Below are 18294 nucleotides of genomic sequence, written 5' to 3' on the forward strand. Positions count from 1 at the left end.
TTGAGGAAGGACTGAGGGAGCTGGAAGAGTCAAGGACGTAGCAAGAAGACAGACAGTGTCAACTAACTTGAGAACATGGAGGCTCACAGAGACTAAACCGCCAACCAAAGAACATGTATGGACCTAGGCCTCAAACACATTTGTAGAAGACGTGGAGCTTGATCTTCATGTGAGTCTCCTAACAATTAGGGTGGTGTCTGTTTCTGAGTTTGTTGCTAGCCTTTGGACCTGCTTCACTTAGCTGTCCTCAATGGGAGAAGATGCTCTTAGTCCTGCTGTGTCTTGAAATGCCATGATTTTACCCATGGCGTCCTTCCTGCCCATTTTCTGAAGAAAGGGAAGAGGGTAGTGGGTAAGGGTTATATCAGGGTGGGACTGGGAGGAAAGGATTGAGATGTAAAGTGAATTAAAACACTATGTGCTGATCAAGCATTCTCAGTTCCCAAGGGAATGATGATTTCACTATAAAACACAGCAAGAGCTGTGCTAAACTGTATGTCAAGATGAGTATCTGGAGTTCCCTGGTGATAAATCAATAGACAGGAGAGCATTATTGAAGTTATCTACAGTTATTAAATATTGCTCAGTCTGGTGTAATTTATTACCTCTGAAATAAATGGAAATTCAAATGCTACTACATAATAAATAGTACATCTGTGATTGAGTAATTCACTTTGTACCATATTTGGGATGGTGTTATACCATGATAAAGATAATGTAAAGTTACAATATAGTCATATAGGTGCAACATAGTTTGACCCAGAATCATTAGGCTAGAAGGTCCAGGTAACATACCAGACAGAACCACAAACACTGAGTATGCACTAAATAAGAATTTGAATGGTTATGAATACTAATTTGATAGTATATAAGCATGAACATTAGAATTCTATTAGTAAAGAGAATGTCTTCTATATATATATATATGGATAGCTGGTATTGGCAGTAACCACAAAGACTGATGACCCTAGGACTCACAGATTGTCTTGTGATCTTCATATGTACACCCCATTATACCCACAAAAATGAAAAAATATAAACTATTACTTACAAGTTTCTAATAAGCATATTTTTCAATTTCCAATTTTCTGCATTACAATTCTCTTAATTTCTCTCATTCATATGTCATGCCAAGGACAGACAGGCACAGAACACATAAATACATCTGACATCATGCTCACAAACGAGAGGCAAATAGAGACTACAAACAGTGCAGTAACCACAGACTACAGACAGATTGAAGACATGATGAGAGAAGTAGAGAAATCAAACATAATGGTTGCTTTTGATCAAACTCCTCTATGAGGAAGTGCTTTGTTTTCATCCCTTAGTTCCACTCCAACACATTTTGGTGCCCACGGAAGTTATCTTTAATGTATTGATGTATCTTTAATTTGTCATAGTTTTCTTCTTCTGTTTTGGGATTACTAGCATTATTGGGCAAGCAAAGATTTTCTTTCAGACAACACAAACTTTAGAAGGAATAAAAGTTGGTTTTGCTTTCCTCTAAAGAAAAAAGGTGAATGGATACGATATTATTTTTGAGCATTTCCTTCAGGTATAATGTAAAGACATCACAAAAATATGCAAAATGTAGATAAATGCTTAAAAACTTTGGAGAAGGCTCATGGGGAGGGAGGGGGAGCGAGAGAGAGAGACAGACAGAGACAGAGACAGGGGCAAACAGAGAGAGACAGACACACAGAGAGAGACAGACAGACAGACAGACAGACAGACAGAGACACAAAGGCACAGAGGGACAGAGGCACAGAGGCACAGAGGCACAGGGAGAGAGGGAGAGAGGGAGAGGAGAGGGAGAGAGGGAGAGAGGGAGAGAGGGAGAGAGGGAGAGAGGGAGAGAGGGAGAGAGGGAGAGAGGGAGATTCAGGCAAGCAGTCAGAGAGAGACAGAGAAAAAGAAAAGAGAAAGAAAGAAAAGAAAGAAGGAAGGAAGAAGGGTATTTAGGGGGAGGAAATGAAGAAACTACTCATCTGTGTGGCTTTTTTCCTTCCTACAGATCTCCTATTGGTGTTGATTGAGACACAGAAACTTAGGAGGAATGAACCTATTAGCCCTGTAGCAGTAACTGTGCCTGGTCCAGTACCTCAGCAAATACCATAACAAGGGCTCCTGAACAGCCGTGAACACAACCACACTTATCAGTTGTGTCTATGTCTATAATAAGGAAGCAAGTTTTTCATTAGAGAGGGATTATGTGCATTTCAGAGGACTGAACTAATATAAGGAACATAGAATGTGCAAGCTTGAGAAAACAGAGGGAGTGATCTGTGGATATGCTGAGTCAGGACTTTAGCAAAGGAGAAGGAATGCATACTGGTATGCTTTAAACATATCTCTTAAAATATCAGAAGTTTTTGACCAAAAGTTAATGGGACATAGTGGACACCTTAATGAGAATCATTGTGACTGGCAGAGACAAGTGAGAGAGAGAGAAAAAGAGAGAGAGATAATGGCTGTCCATAAGGAAAACCAGCAATTTGGACAATAGAGATGACATGTTAAGTTGGTTTTGCTTTATATAAATTAATATTTAATATTCTATATAAATATTTAATAGAGTTCTAACCATATTGCTTGAATTATTTAAAAAAAAAGAAGTGAAATAAATGTGAAGAGTTACACATTTCAGAAAAGACAACATAAGCCGGTGAAATGCCAGGCAATTGTAGATGAAAAGCACTGCAATTGTGGAGAATCATAGAGAAGAAGAGAACTTAGAAAGGGAAGTAATTATTAATGGCTAACTTGCACAATAAGCCTGCATACATGCTCACACAGGATTTATGAGTAATTTGCAAACTAAAGAAGAAGCCAATGAGAATGAGTGTTGTGATATTTCTAGGACAATTCAGAGAAATGTTTCAAATTATTTTTATTAGTTGCTGTCTCACTGGTTTTTAATGCATGCCATAAAGAAAACAATGGCAAGATTATGTTCACTATTTTTGTTTATGTCTCCTGGTGATATTACTTGGGAATCTTTGATTAAAACCAGTAATCAAGGCACCACTAATGGAAGATGTGTTTAGATCATTGTGGGCTTATCATAATAGGGCTATATTTTTAAACTAGTAAAATTGTATACATGAATTCCTCCTAATATCCATACAGAAATAATACACTGAACATTTTCACATATTATAAGGAATCATAAATAAATTAATTTTAAATGCAATACTTTAAAATGGTAATTAAGATGCATTTTAGGAAAAGCATTTTAGTTTAACTATTTTAAATAAAAATTATCTGAAACAATTTTAACTCTCAAATATTTAGTATACAACAATTTTGGCCAATGATGGTCATTTAAAATGAGACTTGCTTTCTGAAGGAACCCAACAATTTATACATATGCTTTAGGTCTACAGTGCACTAAGTGTCATTCCTTCTTTCTAATTCACACTAACTTCCATCATGAGTAAAGACTTAAAGCAGAAACTATTACACAAAGACCCTGTGTTATGAGAAAACATGTTCTGGTTTCAGGGAATCTGTACACAACTTTAATCTGTTACTTAGTTTCAACGGCTTTCTCTCAGCAATATGGTAAAGGATGAGACTTTCTTCCTTATGATAAAATAGACTTAGACTCAAATTATTGCTTACTGGGAGCAGAATAGAAACTAGTTATGAATAGCTGGTCTTCAAAACAAGCCTGCCTGTTTCCCTCACATAGAATTCATGAATAACTTGCTTCCCTCATGAAGCAACTTGAAAAAGGAAATTGCTGCAATTCTTTAAGCACTGTCCCTCAAATGTTTAAAACCTGAGGAGTCTGATGGTAGATGCTATTGCTACATGGTTATCTTTTTATTTACATTTGTTTTATTTTAAGTCTTTATTATTATGTAATTAATTAGGATGATGTTGAATTAGCTTTTCATCAGTGTAATAAAATTTCTGAGAGAACGATCACCATGTGCAGCAGGGAGGTTTTACTGGGCTCACTGTCTCAGTTGGATCTTATTTTTTTTTCCTCCATCTTTATTAACTTGGGTATTTCTTATTTACATTTCGATTGTTATTCCTTTTCCCGGTTTCCTGGCCAACATCCCCCTAACCCCTCCCCCTCCCCTTCTTTATGGGTGTTCCCCTCCCCATCCTCCCCCCATTACTGCCCTCCCCCCAAAAACCACATTCACTGGGGCTTCAGTCTTGGCAGGACCAAGGGCTTCCCCTTCAACTGGTGATCTTACTAGGCTGTTCATTGCTACCTATGAGGTCAGAGTCCAGGGTCAGTCCATGTATAGTCAGTCTTTGGGTAGTGGCTTAGTCCCTGGAAGCTCTGGTTGGTTGGCATTGTTGTTCATATAGGGTCTCAAGCCCCTTCAAGCTCTTTCACTCCTTTCTCTGATTCCTTCAACGGGGGTCCCATTCTCAGTTCAGTGGTTTGCTGCTGGCATTCACCTATGTATTTCCTGTATTCTGGCTGTATCTCTCAGGAGAGATCTACATCCGGTTCCTGTCAGCCTGCACTTCTTTGCTTCATGCATCTTATCTAGTTTGGTGGCTGTATATGTATGGGCCACATGTGGGGCAGGCTCCGAATGGGTGTTCTTTCTGCCTCTGTTCTAAACTTTGCCTCCCTATTCCCTCCCAAAGGTTCCCCTTTTAAAGAAGGAGTGAAGCATTCGCATTTTGGTCATCCTTCTTGATTTTCATGTGTTCTGTGCATCTAGGGTAATTCGAGCATTTGGGCTAATATCCACTTATCAATGAGTGCATACTGTGTGTGTTTTTCTGTGATTGGGTTACCTCACTCAGCATTATATTTTCCAGTTCCATCCATTTGCCTATGAATTTCATAAAGTCATTGTTTTTGATAGCTGAGTAGTATTCCATTGTGTAGATGTACCACATCAGTGCGTTCTTTGAATGGGTGGTTAAACAACACTGATTGCCATAGAGCTAGGAAGCAGAAATCAAAGAACAGGGAAATAGTCCAACCCACTCAGCATATAGTCTGTTTTTTCTAAGTGGGTCATACTTTCTAGATTTTCATAGCCATCACACTTTGTATGGGGCAGTAGCATCTGCACTCTTATGGAGGCTGAAGTTATGGAAATGACCTTATAAACACTCAGACTGAGCAGTGATGCTTGGGTCTATGTTCTTTGTTGTCTGACCTCACTCTCTGCAGGGCTGAGTCCTCATTTGCACTACTCATTTGTCAGAGTGAGGAATGCTGAAAGGATTACATGTTTACTTGTTTTAAATCCTGTCAATGATTACGGCATGCAGGTATTCCAATCACACCTTTCTCAGGCAAGCTATCACATAGATCATCTAAAAGGCCAAGAATTTGACTCCCAAAGCAAAGTTAATCTTGTTCTCCCATCCCAAGAACAATTCACACATTTTAAGACCTGCACCATATTTGACTATTTCAATGTTCTGTAAACAAATAAATATGAGTGTTTTTGTTACTGTTATTCACATTGGGGTGAGTTTGCAATGGGGATAGGGGCTTATCCAATTCAGCACTGCTCTGTATCTGCAAGAATTCCACCCCAGAACTCAGCAGGCTCAGGACTGAGCATGAATTGAGTGTATTATTGAGTGAATGAAAAGAGCCAGAGAACATTGCATATATGAACTGACCTGATATTGAGGACTGGACATACGCTTTAAGATAGGAAAATTTGCTTCTAGCTTCTTTTATGATTTATCTAGGATCGCTTTAGCAAAATGGTATCAAATTTATGGAAATGCTTATATACACATTTACATATATTTAATGTTATGCAAAGATACTGAAAGTCCTGTCAAGAAAATATCTGCCCAGTATATGAAACTCCACTAATCTGATTCACATGAATCGATGAGTTTTCCTATAAACACCCACACCCCACACCTTCCCACACATACACATTTAATGAAGGAAAAAAAGAAAAGAAACCACACAAAATTAATAACATTTTCTTGGGTAGCATCCTTTTCATTAGCACAGTGACATTTATGCACATTCATTGCAGTTTCAAAAAAAATAAACAGAAACAATAATATCATTTGATCAAACAACATAGGTATAATTTTCACAACATTTTTATTTTTAATTTCATTTTTAAATGTTAGGTATACAGGTGTTTTGGCTGCTTCTATACCTGTGGAGTACCTTATATATGCCTGGTGTCCATGGAGGACAAAAGATAGTGTGAGGTCTTCCTGAAACCGGAGTAACAGATAATTGGGAGGCACAATGTGGGTGCTTAGAATTGAAGTGGGATATTCAGGAAGAGTAGCCAGTGTTCTTAGCATCTGAATTATCTCTCCAGCCTTTTCAGGAAAGTGTTTTTTGTTCATTTGTTTTGTTTTGTTTGTTGTTGTTGTTTTGAGGATTAACCTTAAATTATGGATGGTTTTACATTCATTTAGAAGTTCCCAAATATGGTTGTTTTATGTTTTTTACTGTTGTGAAGTCACACCATGACCAAGAAACTCTTATTCAAAACAAACAAAAACCACTTAACTGGGAGCTTGCTGACAGTTTTAGAGTGTTATTTCATGGTCACCGTGGCACAGAGCTGACAGGCATGGTGCTGGGGCAGTAGCTGAGACATTTACATGCTCACCCTAAGGCAGCAGAGACAATGGGCCTAGAGTGGGATTTTGAAACCTCAAAGCCAACCCACAGTAACATGGTTCCTCTAACAAGGCTACACCTATTCCATTAGGACCACAACTAATCTTTCCTTAACAATTCCACTAACAAACCACTAAACTGAGAACGGGACCCCCATTGGAGAAATTAAAGAAAGGACTGAAAGAGCTGAGACCCCATAAGAACAACAATGCCAACCAACTAGAGCTTCCAGGGACTAAGCCACTATACCCAAAGACTATACATGGACTGACCCTGGGCTCCGACTGCATAGGTAGCCTTGTTGGGGCACCAGTGGAAGGGGAAGCCCTTGGTCCTACCAAGGTTGAACACCCCAGTGTAGAGGATGGGTGGGAGGGCGGTAATGGGGGGCGAATGGGGAGGGGAACACCCATACAGAAGGCGAGGGGGAGGAGATAGAGGGCTGATGGACAGAAAACCGGCAAAAGGAATAACATTTGAAATGTAAATAAAAAATACCTAATTTAAGAACAATGGAAGAAAAAAAACCAACTCCACTAACTGATGACTAAGCCTTAAAATATAAGAGCCTATAGGTATAATCTTTATTCAAACAGTGATATAATAGTGTGTGTTCAAAATGAATTTATCTGTACATTACATTTCTGGTAAGATACCCATAGAACAACTTAGCTGTGTTACTTTACATTTAATAACCAGACATGGTGGTATATGTTTATAATCTCACCATCTGGAAAATGGAGTCGGGAGACTGAAAAGTTCGTAGTTATCCTTAAATACATAGCAAGTTCGAAGCTAGCCTGAGCTATATGTACTTCCTGACTTATAGTAATATTTGTGATAACAATAACTTATTTCAAGAAAAGAACAAACTGTTCAAGTATTTGTATAAATGTAGTTAAAATTTTGTTTCAGGTTATATATGTTAAATAGGATGGCTATATTTTTATACAATTTAATTTTCACTATTTATTATTTTATAGGCTTTATTTTAGCAAATCGTATTATATAAAATTTAGAGAATGATAGAAAAGAGAACAGAATTTAATTGCCCAAATTTACTCACCATCTGGTGATGTTCTCCATCTTTATCCCTGCAGAAAGTTATTTTCCATGTCAGTGTGATTCTCCATCTACTGAACCATTTTGTATAGTTGAAGACAATCCCTTGCATTTTTACTACTTAGCTCTCGATAAGCACTCTGTAAAGTAGGTGGATTAAGTACTCCCCAAGAAATGATGTCACACTTCCTTAGCGTATCATAATGTGACCCAATTTGGTTGGAAATACTCTTTCCAGAATTGATCTAGTTAGAAATGAGATCATTAGCATGAACTAACACAAGTTAACAGATGTTTTAGAAAATTTGGAAAATTTAATCACAGAACACACATACACACACACAGAGAGACAGAGAGAGAGAGAGAGAGAGAGAGAGAGAGAGAGAGAGAGAGAGAGAGAGAGAGAGAGAACCATCTAATGGAGAGAGAAGAAGAAACTGGGGATCGAGAGTTAATATGTATCTAAGATGGCCCACCTGATGTCCCAACAAACATATTTAAAAGGTGTATTGATTTACTACCTTAACTGTTCAGTTGTTATATAAACTTCAGAAAATTTATGTGACAATGGATCACAGTACTAAGGGTCATGATCTCGTACTTAGTTCTAAGAATAAGCTATCTCCCATCTGTGTAGAGTGAGTGCTGTGTTTCTGTACTGAGAACTAACACCTGAAACATCTCCCTATTTCCGTCTCTGGCTTTATTTATTTATATTGCCAGTCCACATTTTTTTCCTGGTTAGATTAACTAAATGTTAATCAATTTTACCTACGCTTTTGAAAGGCACGATTTGCGTCTGTTTGTTTTTCTCTATTCATTTTTATGAGCAGCTTTCCCTGTGAATCCCAAAGTAGACTTGAACGCTGGTTCATTTTGCTTAGTTTCCAGACTCCTGTAATTCTAGCAACAACACTAATTTTTAAGTTTTTATCTTTTCACATGCTTTTCTTCTCATTTTTACTTATGTCTGTTCTGATTTTTATTATTTCTTTCCTCCTACTAATTTTGGGTTTAGTTTCCTCTTTTATATGTTTAAATTGTTTCTATTTCTGTTCTGCATACATTGATTTAATTTTGTTTATACTTCACTTTGTATTTGAATAGTATTTAAGTTTCTTATTCCTCATTAGCCACTATTCATCTCTTTCCTAATTTCTTATTAACAGTTTCATGCATTCATTCAAGGAACTTCAGGGTTCAATTTCTTTTTGATTTCCTGTTTCCTTAAATAGCACTTAAGAGTGTTAATAGTTATGAGATATTTTTGTTTCTACTTCAAATATCCAATAGTACAATTATTTCCCTATTACATGAAACAATTTTAGTTTACGTTACACATACAAATATGTATTATAATTCCTGTAAATACTATCGTTACAGTGGGAATATTAATGACTGTTGTGTTCTGTTGTTCAGAATATCAGTGATAATGGTTAATTTTATGTGTGGACTTGTCTTGGTTAAGGCATCAGGTAACACGATGTTTCTAAATGTGACGTTTAGGGTACTTCTGGAAGAGACAGGCATTTGAATCAATACTCTAATTAAAAAAAGAATATATTCAGTGCAAGTAATCCAACTTGCCTGGTGTCTGAATGGGAAAAGAGGAAGATGGACTTCTTTTTGTCTTCTGCCCCTGTACTAGCCATGCCCTTCTGTCTCAGACACTGGTCAATGTGTTTCTGAGGCCTGTGAACTTAGAGTAAATTACACCAGGAGCTTCTGAGGGTTTCCAGCTTCTTCCGGCCCCTATAATAAATTCTCTTCAGGTATTTATGGGTGGGCTCTGGCTTCTGTTTTTCCAAACAATCTTGACTCAGATCTTGTCCTCATTGAGTTTTACAATGTTTCTTGAGAAAAAAATTCTGTGTTAAGATAGATGAATACATCTAGATTTGATGGACCTCCATAATGTTTCTTTTAATTAATGGTTCCCTAAGCTTATTTGATGGAAAGTTCTTTTTTTTTGTAGTTAACATCTTTTATAATTTTGTAAATTAATTTTCCAACTAATGTAACTATAAAAACTCTAGTAAAACTAAAGTGTCTGAGAGTGATTTTGAAACATTGTTTCCAATGCTGATAATTGAATAATACTACTGTTTATCAATAGGCATATTGCCTAGTATTCAATTATTAAGTATACAAGTGGTACATTGAATTTGAAAAATACATATGACAATATATTTTATATTAATATTTTTAGATGTTTCTTTTTATTTTATTTGCATTTCAAATGTTATTTCCTTTCCCCATTTCCCGTCCATAAGCCCCCATCCCCTCATCCTCCCCCATACGGGTATTCCCCTGCATGTTTCTATATTAAAACAACAAATAATGCAAAGTATCAAAATTAAAAACACAAATAAGAAACCTAGCTGTAGCGAAGCTTGAGAAAACAACATACTTTATTAATGTACCATTTATACATATGGATGTATATATGCAAATATATATATTTATATATAATGTCAAATGATGCTATAGATGTATTCCTATGGTGTGTAATAAACAGAGATAAATCTATCGAACATTTGTGAAGGGCTTTTCATACGGTGTGAGTGACTCAGTTTGATCCCCTGGAATCTATGAAAAACGCTATGAGCAGTTGCTGGCAATTACAGTGCTCAGGCAATAGAGACCAGAAGTTCACTGTTTCTGCTAGGCTTCTCCCAGGAAGCTAGCAACAGTTTACAGCTTGCAGCTTATGTCATCACCTGTCACAACCAACTGGGCTGCCTATGCCAGAGACTCCAGTACTCTTTTGCTTTCTCTGTTCCTACATAATCCCTGGCTGCTCTCTCCCTCTCCGTCCCCTTCCCTTACCCCAACTCTCTGCACTGCTCTCTTAACTCATCTCTGTTTCCTGTATTCTTGTGTGAATTTGGCATAGCCCACTTCTGACTAATTCTGTCAAATCTATCTCTGACATCACTTTCAAATATGACTGCTTCTATCTACAAAAGAGCCTTCATTGTTAAGCATGTACTAAGGGCGTGTCAGTATTCCAGTTGGATGGATTAAAGGTGTGTCATTTCAGCTGTATCACATAGACCAAGAAGGTCTTTGGATGTGATTCCTTGCCAGAGCAGCTATGTTGCTGGATTAAATTCTTGTACATTTTATGAGTGTGTGGTAATAGATATCTTATCAGTCATAGATGATGCATGCAACTTGTTCTTGGTTTCAAAGCTCCTCTTAACAATTGTTGTGGGGTTCTGAACATCAACTTGAGTAGTCACATCAATTCATCATCTCTAATAGCTACATGAAAATACTAGCTGTATGGTAGGACATACTGGATTATTTCCTTTGGCATACCTTCATCTCAGAGGCTCATGCCTTAAAATAAAACTATTCATTTTCTCTGTAAAAGTGATGCGGACTAGGAAAGAATTAGAGGTCTGAGACATCATGATTTTTTCATTTTAAGTTCTTTCATAATATTATCTTTTGCTTCATTGTACTTCTAACAATTTCTAAATTTAGGTTCAGTGTTGGACAAGCAATTAGTATCTTCATTTGTTAAACATTCTTCTTTAGAAATTTGCATTCAATACAATTATAACTTAGGTTATCAGGGAGTCAAAGAAGAAACTAAAGCTGCTCTTTTTGAAGCACAGAATGACTTGAGAGTGAATGGAAAAGAAGAATTCGTTGTAAGAACAAGAGATAATAGAAATATAAAATGGGGGACTTAAAAGATTATTATGTGCGTTTGAAGTTATGAAATAGTAAGTTGGCTGATTAATTTTAAGATCTAGATAACACAACAATGTATTTTGCTATTTTCTACTCTGTTACTAGATTTTCTGCCTTGAGCTCCTGACCAGAGCTGAGCATTTAGCAGGGGATGGCATAATCTGCTGCTTTATTGCTCATTACAGAGCATCAGCTGCATCCTTGCTGAGAAGGAAGGAACTTTAACATCCCTCAGGGAAGTGATTATTTTCTTGCTTATCACATGCAATTTGCTGAATGCTGGTTCTGACTTCATGTCAGTATTTTCAGTAATAGACACCAAATTCAAATATAGATAAGCCAAAATATTTAAATTTTTGGACTTACTGATCCTAGAAGTTGAAGGATACTGGTTATTCAGCAATGATTCAGATAATATAATCAATCTTTATAATTTACCTCTTCTCATCCTCCTTTGAGGTGGAACAATAGAATCGCCTGTAACTGACCATTTGAAGAGCTAAATCAAGCTTAGTTTTTATTTGTAGGTGAGCCCCCACAATTCTAATGAATTCTGATAAACTCTTCTTCATAACCAATGCCTATTACGTGAATCATTGACCTATACAAGTAAAGAAGTACTGTTCAAATGAGTATAGGTTCACAGGTACCTTTGTAACAGTGGAAAGCAGTACGTGGTAGGATTGTGATTGGTCAGTCTGAGAAGGTCACATGCATTGGAAAAGGAAGATTGTCAGTTTTGAAGGGATGCTGAACAAAATAAAATAAAAGACATCATCTTCAGTAGACCTAATACTACCCACCACATATACAACTATACACAAATGTATCTAAACTCCAAATCCATCTCTTAAACAAATAATTAAGAAAATTATAAGAATGTGACTAAAACAAAGCACATAGGAATCTGATGAAATTCACTGATGCAGTGAATTCAAAGGAGCAATAAATATTTTTATGAAGGAAATATCTTAGTTCAGTATCAAAGAACATGTAATTTTTAGTTGAGAAATTTGTCTCAAATACAAGTTCTGACACAAGGAAATTAAGATTGCATCATCAATTGGTAATAATGCTCCATGAAGAAATTTGTATTTATAAAAATATATTGAATTTGACCTTTCAAAATAAATATAAACATTTCAATGGATATTTATGTATAAATTAATGCTTACATGATTTTAACTTATGGAAACCTATCTATAAAAGTGTTCATGTGGTCCAGAATGGCATATATATATTTTATATCTCTAACATGAGAGTGGAAATGTAATTATCCTTTAGTAACAATCATCCCACATGATCAGATCTCGATCTCTGATTACAGTTGATGGTAAAGAACCAGTATTATGTTCTCATGCCAAAGTTTGACTGTAAAAAAAGGCTAACCTTATTTGAAAGAGTCCTGAGGACAAGCCAGGGCAACTTCATAAACATTATGAATAAAATGTTGATTGTAACTTAGATAATAAAGTCTCATGGCATAATGCTGATACCGAACAAATCTTTGAATGAATAAGAAAGGTAATAAGGGAGATAAAATAGATCCCCACCACGAGTTTACATTAGAAATAGGGAACTAATACACTGCAAACCCAGAACAATGAGTATCATCTGCTTTGTACCTCCCTGAGCCCTTTAACCTGGTCTGAAAACTCCCACCAAAGGAAAGGCATCCAAATCCCATATGCTCTGGTGAAACCACCTCCACCAATAATCTCATATTATTTCCAATTACATTAAGAGGCACAATAATTTCAGAAGTTTAATAGCTAACAATGTGTAGCAACTTGTATAGCAGAAGAAAGTACCTCACAGCCATATGTACCGATATAATTTTTCCATCTTATTCATACCCCAAAGTTATAAGGTCACCACTGAACAATGCTTCCTTGTTTGTATATTTCGCTGTCATGACCAGATTTCAAAAACAAAATGGTTTATTTTATAGGGATCTTCTAGAATAATTTCCAGGAAGTCTATATATTGATTTCGAATCATAATGTATTTTAAAATGATTTCACATTGTATTGTGTTACTTAAAATCATCCATACAATTATATATGATGACAAAGACTGGTGAAAGGTTGAACAGCAGAAGACTTAATTGGGAAAGAAATGTGTGTTGAAGATTTCATTTAACAAAAATGTGACCACCTCTTTCCAGAACCTTTTGGTGGGGTCCATTCTTGATTTCAGAGGAAGCAATACAATTTTAATTATGAGAACAGCAATACTCAATGTAGAACAAGTAGGATAATATCACATATCTATTGCTTAAAATATGATTTTAATTCTCTGTGATCATTTTTATTAAACTTTAAATCAATCAACTTAAATGGAGTATGAAATCGCATGGTGTGCTTAACTAACCATCCATTTGACTCTATTAGAAGCTTGAGCAAAGCAAGGAAATTACGTGCTAACAAAGTCTGAAATTTTTTGATTATGTAAAATATGATATATGTAACTTTCCTAGAACAAAAATCCCAGTCCTGAAAGGTCAGTTTCGTGTAGCTTCATTAGACATTCTGATGGTTCTCATGACTGAAACCATAACTTACACAAAGTCTGATGTGATAATATCCCTGTGGTTTTTGTTATTTCTCTTTGAAAAGAAATAGAATAAGAACACTCCTAGTTGTTGAATAATGGTAATATAAGGTAGAGAAGATGCTTTATTTAGTCTCCTCAGCCTTTTCACACACTCCATCAACGAACTCCTTGCAATTATCTATGCGTCAAGTTGGCAAGAGAACTAATTCGTATTGATATATAAGGAAACATGGGAATTGGCTCCTGGACTTGGGAAACTCTCAGTGTCCATTCTCTCAAAGCAGAAAAGCCAGTGATCTTATAAAGCCTGAGTCTGAATATCAATAGCACTAAAGATCTTCTCTGCAAGTCTGAAGATGGCTGTCCTACTTACAGAAAACACAGTTTCCCTTATTCTACCTTTATACTTTGTTGAAATGCACAGAAAGATTAAGAATATCCGCTCTCACTGGTGAGATAAGTATTTTTAAATTACTCTCTTTATCAAAGGACTTATATCTCTAATAATCAATTTTCCATAAACACAAAACTAGTGTCTCATGTATTTTATAGTAATGCTTTCAGTTAGTTAAATTAACATATCACATGCTAATTAAATCAAAACAGTAGTTCATTTAGGGAAGAGAAAATGCCTAGATTTCTGGCAATTATTTTTATGAAAAAATAGTCACAAAATATAACAGTATTTGTTCTTCTGATTGTCTCCAATTTGATCAGATACTTCTTGCTCATATTTATGTATGTACAGTATGATCAACACATATGCTTTAGCCATCATATTCTATTGCGGTGGCTAGAAGATGTATAACCACCCGGAAAACTGTAATCTAAAGTGGAGGTTTTAAACATTCAGAGATAAAAGTCAAAACACTGAGATAGCCATTTATTCAATGTTGAAAACTTAAAACCAAACCAAAAAAATGTCATTTCTGCTTGTGTTGCACTGAAAAGGGTAAGTCATCTGGTTAAGCCAACAATCTGTCCAGAAGAATAACAAAAGACACAGTTTATTGTAATTGCCCATGATTACCCCAAAGAGATGGAAGAATAAAGTCCCTTGTTGAAGACATCATGCAATCCATAAACAGGGCCTAGAGATCCATGTTTTGGAACTAACCTGAATGTGCCGTCTCTGCGGTCTACCTTTTATGGTACCAAAAGACTCCATTTAGACATCCAAAGGAGAAAGGCAACTAGAAGTCCCACCCAGCTATGGAGCCTACTAACCACATCAATACCAGTATGCCAAGACAAACAAATGGGTATAGTATCAACATGTATATCTTGGAGATAACTAACAGCTCCAACTTAAGACTCATTCAACAAGAAGAAGACTATGCCTGGTACTGGGAACCTAGCCAACTACTTAGTACTAATAAAGTCACGGTTATAGGAATAACCATGTAATAAATTTACAATGTATAACTTATTAAACCAGCATAATAGCTGAAAAGAATCTATTAACATTTATCTTCATATCTATAGATAAGTATATTTTTCACAACTCATGAGAACATTCCTCTTTGCAACATAAAGAGATCTTTACAGAAAACCAACCGAAATGCAGAGCAGTGGGGCTCAGTTGCAAAGAATACATCTTCAAAATACAACTCTACTTGAGGTCTAGTAAACATTGCATAAGAGGGGGAAGGAAGATAATATGACGCAAAAGATCAAGAAGCTTCCTGTGAGTTTGTGTCTTCTAGTAATACTAGAAGCTACACCTGTAAAATATCAACAAGGTGACAACCCAAAAATATGCTGAGCAAGGGTGATACCAATGAACATGTTAAACTAGATGGGGAAAAATCTACATGGCCTCCAGCCTACACAATGAACTATACATATATGAACACAAAAACATCAATTAGTGGAAATGGAAGCCATAAGTTTGAAGACAAATAGGAAGTGACATATAGGAAAGTTTGATAGAAGGAAAGAGAAGGACAAATTTTTATGATTAAATTATAATCTCAGAAAATAAAAAAAAATGAGCATGTGTTCATTGGGAATGGGATGGTAGGAGTGAAAGTGAACATTTTATATAAGCGTCTCTTAGACTCAATAACAGCAGTGGTCAGAATGGGATCTCTCATTCATGGATATTTAGTCTAGTTTAGTGTGCTGTTCAACTTGTTTCAGCAAAAGCTTTCTACAGTTTAGTCTTTTAAAATCCTAAAAAGTAAACAAGTTTGCTTCAGAATCAAATAAAACTCTGTCGCTAATTTAGAGTCTGGTCACATTGCCCAAGAGCTTTTTGCTTATTTATCTGTCTCCTTCATGGCCCATGATCCCTGGGATGTCTTGTCTCATTAGTATCTTTACCCTTCGGTAGTGGGCTTGGCACTTGGGAAGTAAGCACTAAATGCTTCTTGAATAAAGAATAAAGAAACATCAGTGGAGAAGGAAAAGAAGACAGAGGGAGATCAAAGCAGAGCTAAGGCAAAACCAAGCCAGCTGCTTATTTGTCAAGAGACTCCCTTCCTTCACAGAGCTCATAATTGGGGCTCCTGCGTTGCCTAGAATATTTGTTCTTTTCTTTGATGTTATGGTAAAAAAAGGCTTTTAGTTTAACCACATTTTATAATTTGTTGTAAGATAAATGTCTAAATTTGCTTTAGCTTGCTAATTTAAGTCATATAAAATTTTTAAAATGCAAAGTGAGCCTGGTTAATTCATGTTTGATGACCCTACAAAGCATAAAATAAATAATAATAAAATATTATGGTTCATTGAGCTTTTAAACATAATCTAATTTTGATAACTGAAAAAGGATACTGAAATCAAACTGGAAATAACAGCTGATATTCGAGAGTAATTTTCTATAATCAAGGAACTATGAAGGTGTGGTGTCAGAAAAATAGCTGGTGTTTGGTGCTTGATTTCAGTGTTCTTTGCAATTCTCTAAGCCTCCTAGATATTTACAATTAACTTTGCATACAAAATTTTCAGTATTAATATATTCATAACAAGTTTAATTTTATATATGAACTTGTGACCACATGATTGGATTTATAATGTATCTTAAGGAAACAGGTAAATAAATTTTCCAAGGTCAAGATTATGACTGTACAAAATGCAGATGTTCTTCAACTAGAAGTCATTGCAGCATCCTGATTATCCCATCAAAATTTGGCAAGATTTTAAGTTAAAATGACCCACCTTTCAAATATGACTCAGAACACAGTATGCTGTAGAGCTCACATTGTTATCCTGTAATCATCTGGATGCCTGGGATTGACAGCTCTCTGCTTCTTCGCCACACAGCCAGAATGCATGTCATTATCTGCATAGACCGAGAATCCCTGCCAATATCTACCATTGCTGTACAGTGGCAAAATGCCTATCATTGACTAGGGAACAAATCGAACAAAAAGTACATTTTCTTCTTAACATGAATTACTTCTCATCATTTTAGAGTCACTTGAAAATAAATTTACATGAAGACCCAGCTAGACTACTCTGAAACATATACCCAAAAGATGTCCCTACCATACCACAGGGAAACATGTTCCACTATGTTCATGGTGGGCTTATCTGTGATAGCCAGAAGCTGGAAACAACCCAGATGTTCCACAACAGAAGAATGAATACAGAAAATGTGGATCATTTATACAATGGAAAACTAATCCACTATTAAGAATGAGGACGTCATGTGTTTTGCAGGCAAATGGATGGAACTAGAAAATAGCATCCCAAGTGAGGTAACTCAGACTCAAAACGACATGCATGGGATGTATTCACTAATGAGTGGATATTAGCCAAATATGTACAGAATACCTAGGATATAATCTACAGAATTCAGGGTTACAAGCAAGGGCCCAAGTGAGGATGCTTCAATCTTATTTGGGATGTAGTAGAAAACAATCAAGGGAGGCGGAGGGAGTCAAAGTCTTTTAAACAAATCCTATGTCAAGGACTGTCTACAGAGGGTGGTATAAGAAAACAGGAGTGAGTGCTTCCTTAGAGGATGAAATGACTGAGAAGAGGAGAGGGGAGAGGGCTGAGGGAAAGACTGAAGGTATTTCTCTGTGTGGTATTCACAGGGATGTAGTTGGCAAAATGATTATTTCATCCTCTGTTGATAGGAAGCAGGGTGGGAAAATTCCTCAGCCATACACACTTTAGAGGGTGGAATTGAAGATCTAGAAGAATGCTTTTAGTCTTGAATTCTAGCTATTAAAACTTCAGTAATTATACTACTAGATATAAAATTTTGTGCAGAGCAGGGACTTGTCATTTCCCTTCACAATGGGAAGCTATGATGCTCTGCCTGTTGGAGGAAGACAAGTCTTGGATTTAGTTTCAGGGTTCTGTAGGGGACTCCCAGCAAGCATTTTATCTACTGTGATTTAAACTGCTCAGAT

The sequence above is a fragment of the Rattus norvegicus genome, chromosome 18 (genome assembly GCF_021556685.1).
Source record: "Rattus norvegicus strain SHRSP/BbbUtx chromosome 18, alternate assembly SHRSP_T2T, whole genome shotgun sequence".
In the NCBI taxonomy this organism is placed as follows: Eukaryota; Metazoa; Chordata; class Mammalia; order Rodentia; family Muridae; genus Rattus; species Rattus norvegicus.